Source organism: Antechinus flavipes, chromosome 6, assembly GCF_016432865.1.
Source record: "Antechinus flavipes isolate AdamAnt ecotype Samford, QLD, Australia chromosome 6, AdamAnt_v2, whole genome shotgun sequence".
NCBI classification, from domain to species: domain Eukaryota; kingdom Metazoa; phylum Chordata; class Mammalia; order Dasyuromorphia; family Dasyuridae; genus Antechinus; species Antechinus flavipes.
In genome coordinates, this window is record NC_067403.1 from 33,393,292 (window position 1) to 33,406,888 (window position 13,597).

The 13,597-nt window shown below is 34.1% G+C and overlaps 1 long non-coding RNA gene across 1 annotated transcript in view; it reads left to right on the forward strand.

The window, feature by feature from the left end:
• LOC127540169 (uncharacterized) overlaps window positions 1–13,597 on the forward strand; it is a 130,438-nt gene that overhangs the window by 91,745 nt on the left and 25,096 nt on the right. Inside the window, exon 2 of the long non-coding RNA XR_007948104.1 lies at window positions 11,606–11,734. This is a non-coding gene — a long non-coding RNA (uncharacterized LOC127540169). The remainder of the gene's footprint in view (window positions 1–11,605; window positions 11,735–13,597) is intronic.

Here is a 13,597-nt window from a genome sequence, read left to right on the forward strand (position 1 = left end):
ATATCCTCGAATCAGTCCCACAACTTTTATACTTTTGTTTCCTTGTCTGGAAGTGATAATGCAATACTTGGACTGCTAAACTTGTGAAAATATTAGGAAGGAATACTTCATAATCTGTAAAAACACCAGGCCAATGTGAACTAGTACTATAATTCTACTGCTTCTTCTACTAATTATTACTATTACTACTTCTCCTCCTACTAAATGGAACTGGACCTTCATTATTCTATGGTCAAAGGAAATAAATCTTTTCAAATCCATAACAAACATTAGAAGAATATTGATCCATTAAATTATTTGCTTAATAATTGATTCATAGATTTGTGGCATAAATGACTTTCAGTTTTCAAAAAAAAATAGGTTATTTTCAGCGATAGCTGAGTTCAGTGGAGCTTATCTCCTATAGCTGAATGCTATGTCTTGGGGCCTTCCTTTCTGTTTAATTGGTGGTGGGCATGGTGAATTGCCCCCATGGCATGTGCATAAATGTGGGACCTTTTAAAATAGTTTCACACTCCGATTATTTTAGTCACTTTATTGAGCTGACAGGTGGAGGGTTATATTGGAAAGCACATTGTACTGGGAGCAAGGTCATTGAGGCTCAAAAACTAACTCTGACAGAAACCAGCTGTTTGGGGCTGGGCAAATCACTTCTTTGGGTCTCAAATTCTTTTTAAAAATGAGGAATTGTAGCAAAGCAAGGTGAAAGATACCTCTCAAGCTAAAAGCCTGTGATTCTGATGCTTAAAACAAATCAATTCTTTGATGATCCACTGAGACTAGGTATTTGAGTTAGAGTTAATTCTATGGTATAGCAGCAAATCAAATGGGGAATCAAATAGTTAATCTCAAAAATATTACTTGATTGTTCATAAAGTAGAAGATAATTATCTATTCCTTTCCTTCCTCCCCAAACAGAATAAAAAAAAATCTTTGAAAGGATTGTTTCATTTTTATCTTTTTTACTCCCAGCTCCTAATACAGTCCTGGCAAGTAGATTATTAATAAATGGTTGTTGATTGAGTTATTGATTTTCCCATAGTTTATGGACATTTCAATATTTCTCTTTCTCTGCTTACTTAGTGAATTTATGATTACTATTCTTCATGAACCTCACTTAAAAAATCATTATTATTTTCAAACTATTTTCTACTCATTGAGCCTATCTTTTCCTATACTTTTAAGATAAAGTTTAAGATAACAGTTTCGGCAGTCCTGCTGTAGGTCATTTATTAATTGTTGTTTTTTCCCTTATTATAGGTCTTTTCCCTCCTTTCCTCTCCCCTTTTCTTCTTTTCTCCCTTTCATTTTCCTCCTCTCCTCTCCTTTCTTTCCTGTTATTTTTCTCCTCTCTTCTCTTTTCCTTTTGCTCCTGTCTTCTTTTTTTCCTCTCTTCTCCTCTTTTTCTCTTCTCTTTCCAACTTATTACCCCCTACTCTCTTTTCCTTTCCCTTTTTGGCTGCTTATATGCTATTTCACTCAATTTCCTATCAGGTGCTAAGATTTCTATTATCTAGGAGCACTCTAACTATTTCCTAAATATTCCTTCCACTTAGAAGGCATGTGGATGTTTTGAATACATCTATAATATTTTTTCATTGAGCTCAAATGGTAAAAAGCATCCAAAGGCCATATGATTCGCAGTAGACAAGAGATTCCTCTTGTTTACTCCATAAGCCATATTCTATCTCAATCAATAGTGCTTTAAAGGAAAAAATGTAAATTTCAAAGTTCTCCATGGGTATGAATTATTATTTTTTCTTAATATGAAGAATAATAAATAAATAAGTAATGAAATAAAAAGAATATGTAATAAATAAGAAAATAAATAACTTTCCTTTCTTCCTCCTCTCAGTAACACCTCAGAGGAAATCTTCAACTTTCTTTCTTTTTCTTCTTCTAATCTTTCAGTTTATTCAAATGACTTTTGTTAGAGAGAGACTATGGAGACAGGAGCCCAGATTTTAATTCCCCTTCTGCTTCTTATATATATCCTCGAATCAGTCCCACAACTTTTATACTTTTGTTTCCTTGTCTGGAAGTGATAATGCAATACTTGGACTGCTAAACTTGTGAAAATATTAGGAAGGAGTACTTCATAGTCTGTAAAAACACCAGGCCAATGTGAACTAGTACTATAATTCTACTGCTTCTTCTACTAATTATTACTATTACTACTTTTCCTCCTACTAAATGGAACTGGACCTTCATTATTCTATGGTTAAAGGAAATAAATCTTTTCAAATCCATAACATACATTAGAAAAATATTGATCCATTAAATTATTTGCTTAATAATTGATTCATAGATTTGTGGCATAAATGACTTTCAGTTTTCAAAAAAAATAGGTTATTTTCAGCGATAGTTGAGTTCAGTGGAGCTTATCTCCTATAGCTGAATGCTATGTCTTGGGGCCTTCCTTTCTGTTTAATTGGTGGTGGGCATGGTGAATTGCCCCCATGGCATGTGCATAAATGTGGGACCTTTTAAAATAGTTTCACACTCCGATTATTTTAGTCACTTTATTGAGCTGACAGGTGGAGGGTTATATTGGAAAGCACATTGTACTGGGAGCAAGGTCATTGAGGCTCAAAAACTAACTCTGACAGAAACCAGCTGTTTGGAGCTGGGCAAATCACTTCTTTGGGTCTCAAATTCTTTTTAAAAATGAGGAATTGTAGCAAAGCAAGGTGAAAGATACCTCTCAAGCTAAAAGCCTGTGATTCTGATGCTTAAAACAAATCAATTCTTTGATGATCCACTGAGGCTAGGTATTTGAGTTAGAGTTAATTCTATGGTATAGCAGCAAATCAAATGGGGAATCAAATAGTTAATCTCAAAAATATTACTTGATTGTTCATAAAGTAGAAGATAATTATCTATTCCTTTCCTTCCTCCCCAAACAGAATAAAAAAAATCTTTGAAAGGATTGTTTCATTTTTATCTTTTTTACTCCCAGCTCCTAATACAGTCCTGGCAAGTAGATTATTAATAAATGGTTGTTGATTGAGTTATTGATTTTCCCATAGTTTATGGACATCTCAATATTTCTCTTTCTCTGCTTACTTAGTGAATTTATGATTACTATTCTTCATGAACCTCACTTAAAAAATCATTATTATTTTCAAACTATTTTCTACTCATTGAACCTATCTTTTCCTATACTTTTAAGATAAAGTTTAAGATAACAGTTTCGGCAGTCCTGCTGTAGGTCATTTATTAATTGTTCTTTTTCAGTTATTTTTCATTCACGTTTGACTTTTTGTGACCCCATTTTGGAGTATTCTTGCCAAAGATACTAGACTCACTTGCCATTTCTTTTTCTAACTTATTTTACAGATGAGGAAACACGAACAAACAGGGTTAAGTGATTTGCCCAGGGTCCCATACTTAGGACACATATTTGAACTCAGGAAGTCTTTCTGATTCCAGACACGGCTCTCTACCACTGCTCTACATAGCTTATCCTGGCTATCTATACTTAATGCTAGCTATAGATTATATTTCTCAGGACACTTAATTTGATGCTGTTTTGATCCTGAAAAAAAAGATTTTCCAAACTGGAGGTGGGTAAGTTTTTAGTTACTTCATTTCCATGGAAAGGAACGTGAGATGTCTAACCATTTTTATAATCTCACTTATCACTAAATAATGCTAGCACTACCATACCTGAAAATGAAGAGTTCAACAATGATATCCCATGGTCTGTTTCAGTGAATAGAAATAAGGTAGTGAAGTGACATTCTAATGAATGAGTAATCTGTTCCCTTCTGTGTTTGAAAGTTGCTGTCCTTGTGAATATAGAAAAGGTATTTTGATTCTGAATCTGTTTGAAATTCAATCCCAGATTATACTATGGGAGAACTCATAAATCCAAGACCTAAGAAACCAATACCTTGAATTGTTTTAAATTCATATCTTACAAGGGAATTCCATTGCTTAAAATATCCAAATGATACTAAACAAGGAAGAGTTTACCTCTGTAAATATCATTTCTAGGAAAATCAAGGCAGGTCCAAATGTTTGTTTTTTTCCTGACATTTTTAAAATTGTGTCCAATTCTTCATGATTTCATTTGGGATTTTTTTTTTGTCAAAGATACTAGAGTGATCTGCCATTTTCTTCTCCAGCTCATTTTTATAGATGAGGAATCTGAGGCAGAGTTAAGTTACTTGCACAGGATCATAAATCTAGGAAGTTTATGAGGATAGATATTTTAAATAAAGTTTTTTATTTTCAAAGCACATGCATAGATAGTTTTCAACATTTACCCTTCCAAAACCTTGTGTTCCAAGTTTTTTTTCCTCCTTTGTCTCCATTCCCTCCCCTATAAATTAAATAATTCAATATATATTAAAAACAACTTCTATACATATTTCTACAATTACCCTGCTGCACAAGAAAAATCAGATCAAAAAACGAGAAAGAAAACAAAATGCTAGCAAACAACAATAACAAAAAAGTGAAAATGCTATGTTGTGAGGCACATTCGGTTCCTACAGTCCTCTCTCTGGATGCAGATGGCTCTCTCCATCACAAAACCATTGGAACTGGACTGAATCATCTCATTGTAGAAAAGAGCCATGATTGATCATTGTATAACCTTATTCTTTCTGTGTTCAATGTTCTCTTGATTCAGCTCATTACACTCAGCATCAGCTCATGTAAATCTCTCCAGGCCTCTCTGAAATCATCCTGTCGGTTATAGAGCAATAATATCCCATAACATTCATATATCATAACTTATTCAGCTATTCTTCAATTGCTGGGCATCCACTCAGTTTCCAGTTCCTTGCCATTACAAAAAGAGTTGCTACAAACATTTTTTTTTTGCACACATGGGTCCTTTTACTTTTTTCAGATGATCTCTTTGGGATACAGATAAAGTGGATAAATTGCTAGAATAAAGGTTATTCATAGTTTGATAGCCCTTTGGGCATACTTTCCTATTGCTCTCTGGAATGGTTGGATCAGTTCACAACTTCACCAACAAAGTATTAGTGTTGCAGTTTTCCCATATCCCCTCTAACATTTATCATTATCTTTTCCTGTCATGAGGCCAGATTTGAACTTATGAAAATGAGTCTTATTGACTTCAGGTCTGGAATTCTATGCATTTCACCTCTTAGCTGCCCATTAAGGCTAAATATAATTAATGATAAAATGGTATTTTAGTCTTTAGGATTGTTACAATATTTACTGCCAATTCTAACACTCTCTGAAAGCTATCATATCTGCCCTAAATATTTTCTTGTCACTGATATTTATGGAACCATCTTGGATCATGATTTTTCATATATTTTCTTGGTGCCTTGTACCTTTTCCAATTTGACTGAATCAACTTTGTAAGGTGGTAGAATATGGCTCATAGTAAGAATGCTGGCTCTTGGTATAAACATACCAAGAAGCTGAACATCTTCTTAAAATAGGGGCATTTCTACTTTCTTAGTTTTTTAGCTATTATTTATGGTCTAAACTTCATGTCCTAGAGTTCTATTTATATTTATGAATTTTCTATAAGCAGATGGTGAACTTTGAACATTTAGAAAAGTGCACAAACCACAAATACTGAGCCTGTCAGCATGTATCTGATAATTTGTTGTAAAAAGTAAAATAATTTAAGTCATTGAGTCTATATGGATACAAGGGATTTTCTTAAATGTCAAGGTAAATTCCAATAAAATTTTAAAGATAATATATTATAAAAATCCAAAAACTAATATAGTAAAATAACATGCTGATTTTTTGAAGACTCTTGTTCCACAAAACACATTAAACTCTCTTCTTAGTCACAGTAAGTAGAACCAAAGATTTTTTCAGGGCATCTCTCCAGAGTTTCATCTATTGAGTCATTGGAACATTATTTCTCTTTCTTTCTCTATAAGAGGATTCTTTCTCAGGAGATTGAGGATCATTGTTCTCTGCTTATAGCTGTCAGAAATTCACATGCATTAATCTGAACTGATGTTGCTGTTTTGTCTACATCTTATAGGGTATGACCAGGATCTTGATCCACTTCTGATATATTTCCTTTATATCTAGTCGAAACCATTACATTGATTCAGTAGAGAAGACTTAAACAGCTAGATGGTGCAGTGGATAGTACAAGGGCTGGAGTCATAGATATCTTTCTTAGTTCAAAGCTGGTGTCAGACATTTATCTAGCTATGGAACTCTAGGCAAGACATTTAACCCTGTCTTGCCACAGTGCCTTCATCTGTAAAATGAATTGAAGAAAGAATTGGCCAACCATTCCAGTATTTTTTGTCAAAAAAATCCCCAAATATGGTCAGAGTTGGACATAACTGAAAATGACCAAACAACAGCAAGGGGACTTACCCTTATACTCAAAAAGTCTTCTATGTCAACCGTTATGCACATTTGTGGAAAAGAGGAAACTATAAGATGTGAATTGCTCAAAATCTTATAGTTTGACAATGACAGAACCATCATTAGAACTCAGATTTTATAATTTCAAGCTTAGAATTCTTTTCACACATCCATTCTCAAAAGAGCTCTCTCTCTCTGTCTCTGTCTCTGTCTCTCTCTGTCTCTTCTCTCTCTTCCTGTCTCTCTCTTTGTCTTTCTGTCTATCTCTGTCTTTCTCTATCTCTGTTTTTTCTCTCTCTCCATTTTTATCTTTCTCTGTGTCTGTCTGTCTCTGACTCTGAGTCACTCTTTCTGTCTCTTGTCTCTCTTCCCTCCCCCTGACTGTTTCTGTGTCTATCTGTCTCTGTCTTTGTTTGTCTATCTTTTTCTCCTCTCTCTGTCTCTCTTGGCAATCAGGATTAAATGACTTGCCCAAGTTCACCTTGCTAATAAGTATCTGAGGCTGGATATGCATTTAGGTTCTCTTGTCTCCAGGACTGGTGTTCTATCCACTCCATTACCTGGGTTCTCTGCAAACAGGACTTTTGAGGATATTTGAGAAGCATCAAAAGAGAAGGAAAACAAGATCCCATATTATCAGTCATAATAATTTTGACTTTGCCCATTTTCACATTTAGTTAAGCTTCAAATCAAGCTGCTTCCTAAGGATAGTGTATCCTTCCATAGATATAGTATAGGGGATCAGTTGAACTGTTCTTGCCAAGGATCATTATTGAAATTTACTTTTTGACCAAAGAGTCTTAATTCACTTCTTTTGCTCCTTTCTTCCTTCTCTTCCTCTTGCTCAAGATTAGTGCAGGCATCATTGGGTATCATCTAGTTTAACCCTTCCAGATGATCTCCAAGATAATCCAGTAAGTTACACATGCATGTGTTGAATGAACGTCACAGAGCTCAGTAGGTGAGGAAATTGAGATTCAGTGAGATGGAAAGAGATTTCTGCCATTATAGAGCTAATCAATGAAAAAGTCAGAATTGGAGTCATGTCTCCCAACTGCCTGTTTCCTGCACTTTTCCTCCCTTCTTTCTGTCTGCTTTGAATGATGTTTTCTGTTTTTTCTTTTCCTTTCTACATTATAAGCCATCCTTGATAGGAGAGAGGAGAATGAAGACTTTCTCAAATAGTCACAGAAATGTTTTAACACTAATAGTATGGAGTTCAATCTCAGTACACTGCTCTGAAAATATCCTCCTTAGGTATTACTTAAAAGTACATTGCATGTAATCAGCATAACATAACAGCTGCTTAGATTGCATTTCAAAATGTGCTTCTTAGTTTTAAGCTGACTATTTAACAGCTTTTTCTAATATGGGATGAATACCAGAGTTTTGAGATTCAGGCAAACTATTCATGCATTGAAATCAAACGTTGAAATTTGGAAATGATTGTATAACCCTGCTCACTGGTGGATTTTTGTAAGGGCCTGAAGGCAACTTGTTTAATTTCTATTTATTATTTTAACTAAATATTCATCCCACCCCTCATCAAGATCATGTCACAAGAGAAATAATCATTTTGTATGTTCTCAGAATAAAATATTTACTTGATGATATTCTTATGGGTAGTGACAATATAGTATGGGCACTTTTCTTAGAAGTGCTCATTTGTATTAATTTAATTCAGATCAGAATATTTCTGCTTTACAATGAAAATTACTAGAAATAATAATGAATATATAGGAAAATAATTTATTTTAAAACATTCATCAGCGATTTGGAGTTCATATCATATTACTTAGATGCAAGTGGAACTCTAATGTAGATAGAAGGCCTTTAAGTTAAGATCTTGGTTTATAACTTGCTTCTGACATTTAATAGGTGTGTGCATGTGACCCTTCTGTCTGGCATTGAACTTCTCAGAAGTGAAGGTTCTATCCTAAGAGACATACATATCACAAGTTTCTTCCTCCCTTCCAAGAAGTTATCTATATTTATATCCATATACATTTGGGATGTGGTGTAGTGGACTGTGAACTGACCTGGGAATCATGAAGAATTGAATTGAAGCCCCTCTTGTTATAAATGTGGTCCCTGTGAATTAGGACAAATCATGTAAAATGCCAGTGTCCCAGGCAACTCTCCAAGACTTTAAGTGGCAAAGAAATTGTTGACTCATATTAAAGAAGGGTTTTCCTCCTTTTGGAGTTTCCTATGCCCATGTAATAACCAATATGGTCCCCATATTATAACCACATCCTTATCCCCATTCCCTCCCCTCCCATACCTCCTCTCTGTCCTTCGCTCTTGCTCCATCTCTATCTTTAATAGAGGGCTACTCTTAGAGTCAGAAAATCCAGATTTCATATCCTTTTCTCATATACTGTCTATGTAACCAGGGGCAAGTCATTTAATTTAACCTCTAAGCAACTCTCTTATTATTGACAAGCTGATATTGGTGGAAGGGATTTTTCAACTTTGATTTTCCCACAAGAATAAAACTAAGATTTAGAGCCCCAACCCACCAACAATGCTCTCCTATGTACAAACAGACAACATTCAGAGAATGAAGCTTAATACATGTGGGAAGATGTTCAAACTACAAACTATGAATCATGTTCTTAGAAACTGGGTTCCACCTTTATCTTCATCTGTAGAATTCTGCCTGTGATGGTTTGAGGGATTCATGGAAAGAAGCTTTTGATCAAAAATACTTCCTTTGATTCTTTCTTTCATGTTACCAAAGACAATCTAATAAATAAGTTAATAAACATTTAGATGGCCACTACGTGCTAGACATTGTGCTAAATGTTGTGGAGATAAAAGACAATTTCTGTCCTCAATACATTTCATGAAGCATTTGTTAAATGCCCTCATTGTATGATGTCTAGCACTCTAAACACACAAAGACAAAACAAAACAGACTCCTTGCCATTAGGGTCTTTACATTCTATTGGGCAAAGTAACATATAAATATGCAAATATTCACATAATAACCAGAGAAAGAGAACACCAATATAGATAGGGATTAGGCAATGATTCTCAGGGAGGAGTGGAAAATTCTCATTATACCCACTTCTTTAGATTAAGGAATTGAAAGTAGTTTTGAAAATTAGCATGTTATTTCAAGAGGTGAGCATTGGAAGCCATTATGAGCCATTTACTCCTTAGTTCTAATTAACTTAATGATATTAGCCTCAATGGAAAATAGAGACAAGACGGAATTAGCATAGAAGATGGGTTTCAAGGAGAGAAGTGAAAAAAAGGGAGACAAAAGACAAATTTATTTTCCAGTTTAAATTAGTTTACTGCTTTGCAGGCATAGCCAAGCGCTTCCTAAACTGATCTCTTTCAATCATTTTTCAATCTTTCAAAATGTGGGCAATTTTCATGAGCCATAATCTTTATTTCCCATTTGATCTCATTGATTTCTAAAGACCTAAACTCTCCAAAGACCTTATTGCCATTAATGTCTCAATTTGGCAAATGATGCTATCAACTTTGTCCTTGGTCATTGCTAAACCCATGACTTAATTTGATAAAAATACTTTCTCCCCACCAAAGCAAAACTCTCCGTTTGCTTAATGGTGCACACTTTGCTTTTGGTAAGTTTCCTTGTTTTCTTAAAAGAAAAAGATGGGAATCTTTCTGAGAAAGTTAAAAATATTTTAAGTATTCTCAGGCTTTCCAACCTTACTCTGAGTAAATTTGATAAGATACTTTCTTCACAACCTGATGGGGTCCAGTAAGATGATGGAAAGAACACAAATGCCTTGGACCTTTGGTTATAGTAAAAGAAGAAGAGAAGCTTAAGAGGGAAAATGATTCTGGCCACTCAAGAATACAGTATTATTTATGTCATAATTTTGCTAAGATCTAGCCCTCATCATACTCTTCTGTAACTTCTACTGATTATATTATCTAATAATTCATGACTTCAACCTATTTATACATGCATTGATATTATTTCAATGTATTATTAAGGATTGTATAAAGGGCATTGTGTTATTATTCATTAATATGGTGACAAAATAGATATGGATCAAGAAGACTTAATTGAGGTTATAATAGGACTGTTTGGAACTCCAGAAACAGTTGGGGATATAGGATTAGTCTTTATTGTAAAAGACTTGACAGATGTTTGTAACATCAATGGGCAAGAAATATCTAATCACGTCCTTCAGAGAGATGTGACCCTGACATACTATTTTTAAAGACCTCATAAGTATAAATGGTCTGATTTCTATAAAGGCCACCTAAGTGAAGGAAAACATGAAAGAAAGACTCCCTTTCTAAAGCAAACAAAAACAACATAAAAATAAAACCATTCTATTTTTAAGGTACAGTAAATGCTGTAGCTAGCTTTCTGAGTTACCCATTTCAGAGTTCAGTAGGGGTAGAGGAGACTGTAAATATGGGTGATAATCTCTTTTATCCAGTTCTTTGTAAAAAAATTGTCCCATAACATGAAATCATGGAAAAAAGTCAATTTTAAGGATACTCTGATCCCTTCATCTGAATCTGCCCTTATATAACTTCCTGTTTTAAAGGAGAAGGGATTATTTTTTTCTTTACCCTTGTGTTAATTCTAGTTCAGAAAACATGGTTTATTTTCATTGACCACATTTCTTCCTTTCTGTCCTGAAATGTTGCTCTGCATTCATTGGGATTTATACAAATTCTTGGTTTAAAGAACACAACCTCTTCATAGTTTATTCATGTCAACTGAGGCAAGGAGGTGGACCCAGGCAAGCTGTGGCTGAGTCAGACAAACCCAGCACTCACGCCAGCACATTTGCAATCTCTCTTTTAAAATTGTTCTGACTAGCTCCTGGAGCTGCCATGGTTTCACCGCAGGAACAACTTATCTGGTGCAGAGGGATGACTGGCTTACATAAGAGTAAACAAACATTGCAGAATGCAGATATCCTCATTCTCTAGTGAGATCAGATTTCAGCCTCAGCATTATAAAGCCCAAACTAGAGAAGTTTGAACATGGAGAAATACGTTTAGTAGAATAAATATGCACATTTATTTTTTATGCATGGAATGGATGATCTTTGATATCTTTTCTGTCTTAATAAATCTAGATCTTGGATAAATGATATATAATGTAATACTGCAAGTCTACCTGAATACTTTATATTTAATAGACACTGAATTTGATACATAATTGATGATTAAGAATTATGATACTTCTATCAGAGAAAATGTACATTTAGAAATATAGAAATATAAGACCTTAAAAATAATCTACTTTACTCTATTTATTTTATAGATAAGAAAACATGTTCAGAAGCATATGAAATGATTTCCCCAAGAAATAGTTTTGCATAATGGATAGTACTTTGGTCTTGCGGACAAGAAAACCTGCTGCCCCTGATACTTCTCAGTTTTACAAACCTGGGTAAGTATCTTGATCTTTTTCAGCCTCAGTTTCTATATCTGTAAAGTGGAGATAATAATTGGACCAATCCAATGAAGTTGTAATGAGGCTCATATGATATAAGATATATAAAGCTATTTTATAACCTTAAAGATCAATAGAAAAGTTATTATTTTTATAGCTCATGGTATTAAAATGAGTAAAAGAGCTCTTAGTCATTTAACATTTGACACATTCACAAATGGAAAATTTGATCATAAATATCAACATTTTTTAAATTATACTCTCATTCTCCACAAAGAGATTAATTTTACCTAAAGCCTTAACGTGGGCAAAGCCCAGGGCAAAAAAATGGGCAAGTGTTAATTTTTCCTGTAGGGATCGAATTATGATTTAGTCTAAGAAGGAAACATAAGATATTTGATATAATTCAGTTACAATTTGTTCTACCAATATAAAACTGTTCTACATATGTGCATAAGAATCAGATATTGAAATGACATAGAAGGTTAACTGAAATCTATCACATCACAACAGAAATTCAGTTGAAAGGGAAATCACCAACTTGTCCAACTTCTATACTAAAGGAATCCTTGAAATAATGTACTAAATGAATGATTGTCTAGCCTCTGCTTCAAGGCATTCATGAAAAGAAAAATCTATCATCTCCTGAGGCAGCCCATTCCACTCTTTGACAGCTTTAATTATTAGGAGGTTTTCCTAACTTAAAGCCTAAGTATACCTTTTGTCAGCTTTCATATGTTCTTGGCTTTTGCTTCCTGGTGCTAAACAGAACAAGCCTAATCCTGTTTCCACAGAAAGATTATGGAAATCATTAAACCACTGAAAACAATTATTATGTACCTCTTTATGTGTTCCCTTCTGCAGGTATAACTCTCACTTTCCTTACACCAATCTCTGTATTGATTGGTATCCTTGGGAAAACCTGAATGAGGTCTGATAAGAATAGAGTAGTATGACTCTTCTCAATACAACCCAAGATTGAGCTAACTTTTTCATATCACTCGGCTGCCTTATATTGAGTTTGTAGTCTACTCTATAGTTGAGATTTTTTTTCAGAATCACACTGTATAAACCATGTTTTCCTCATTTTTATATTTATGAAATTGATTTCTTTGTAAATGAGTAAAAATTTTCCATTTGCTCCTATTGTATTTCATCTTACTATATCCAGCTCAGTGATCCAGATTGTCATGATTCTTTTTATTCCAACTCTGACATGTAGTATGTTAGCCATTTCTCCAAGTTTTATCACATGTAAATTTGATCACACACCATCCCGATGTCCCAATAATGGACAAAAATGTTAAATAGCACATCCCCCAGTGAAACTCAATCAGAAACTCATTGTCATGTTGGCTTTCAGCATAATTTGAGTTTGACCATGGAGTTAGACATGAATCCTTCCAATTAGATTATATCTAATATACGTCTCCATCTTATGCATGAGAAGCATATGAGACACTCTATCAAAAGCTTTGATTAAAATCTCAGTAGAATTTATCCAAAGCATTCCCCTCACCTACCAGTTTAGTAATCCTATTAAAAAAGCAAATGAAATTAGTTACACATGGCTTATTCTTGATGAAGCCATGCTGGCTCTTTGTAATTGATGCTTCCCTTTGCCAAATATCTTTTTTCATGATTCTTCTAGAATTTTCACAGGAAGCACATCCAAGGTCATTTAAATATAATTTTTAGGTCCTCTTCTTTTTATGTTTTAGGTTGAAAATAGAAACATTTCCCTTTCTTCAACCTTTTGGTACCTCTTTCATATTCTTTAATCTTCCATGTATCTGTGACATTGGTGATCATATCTCCCAATTATTTTAGCATCTAACATATATTTCTTCTACTCCAGGA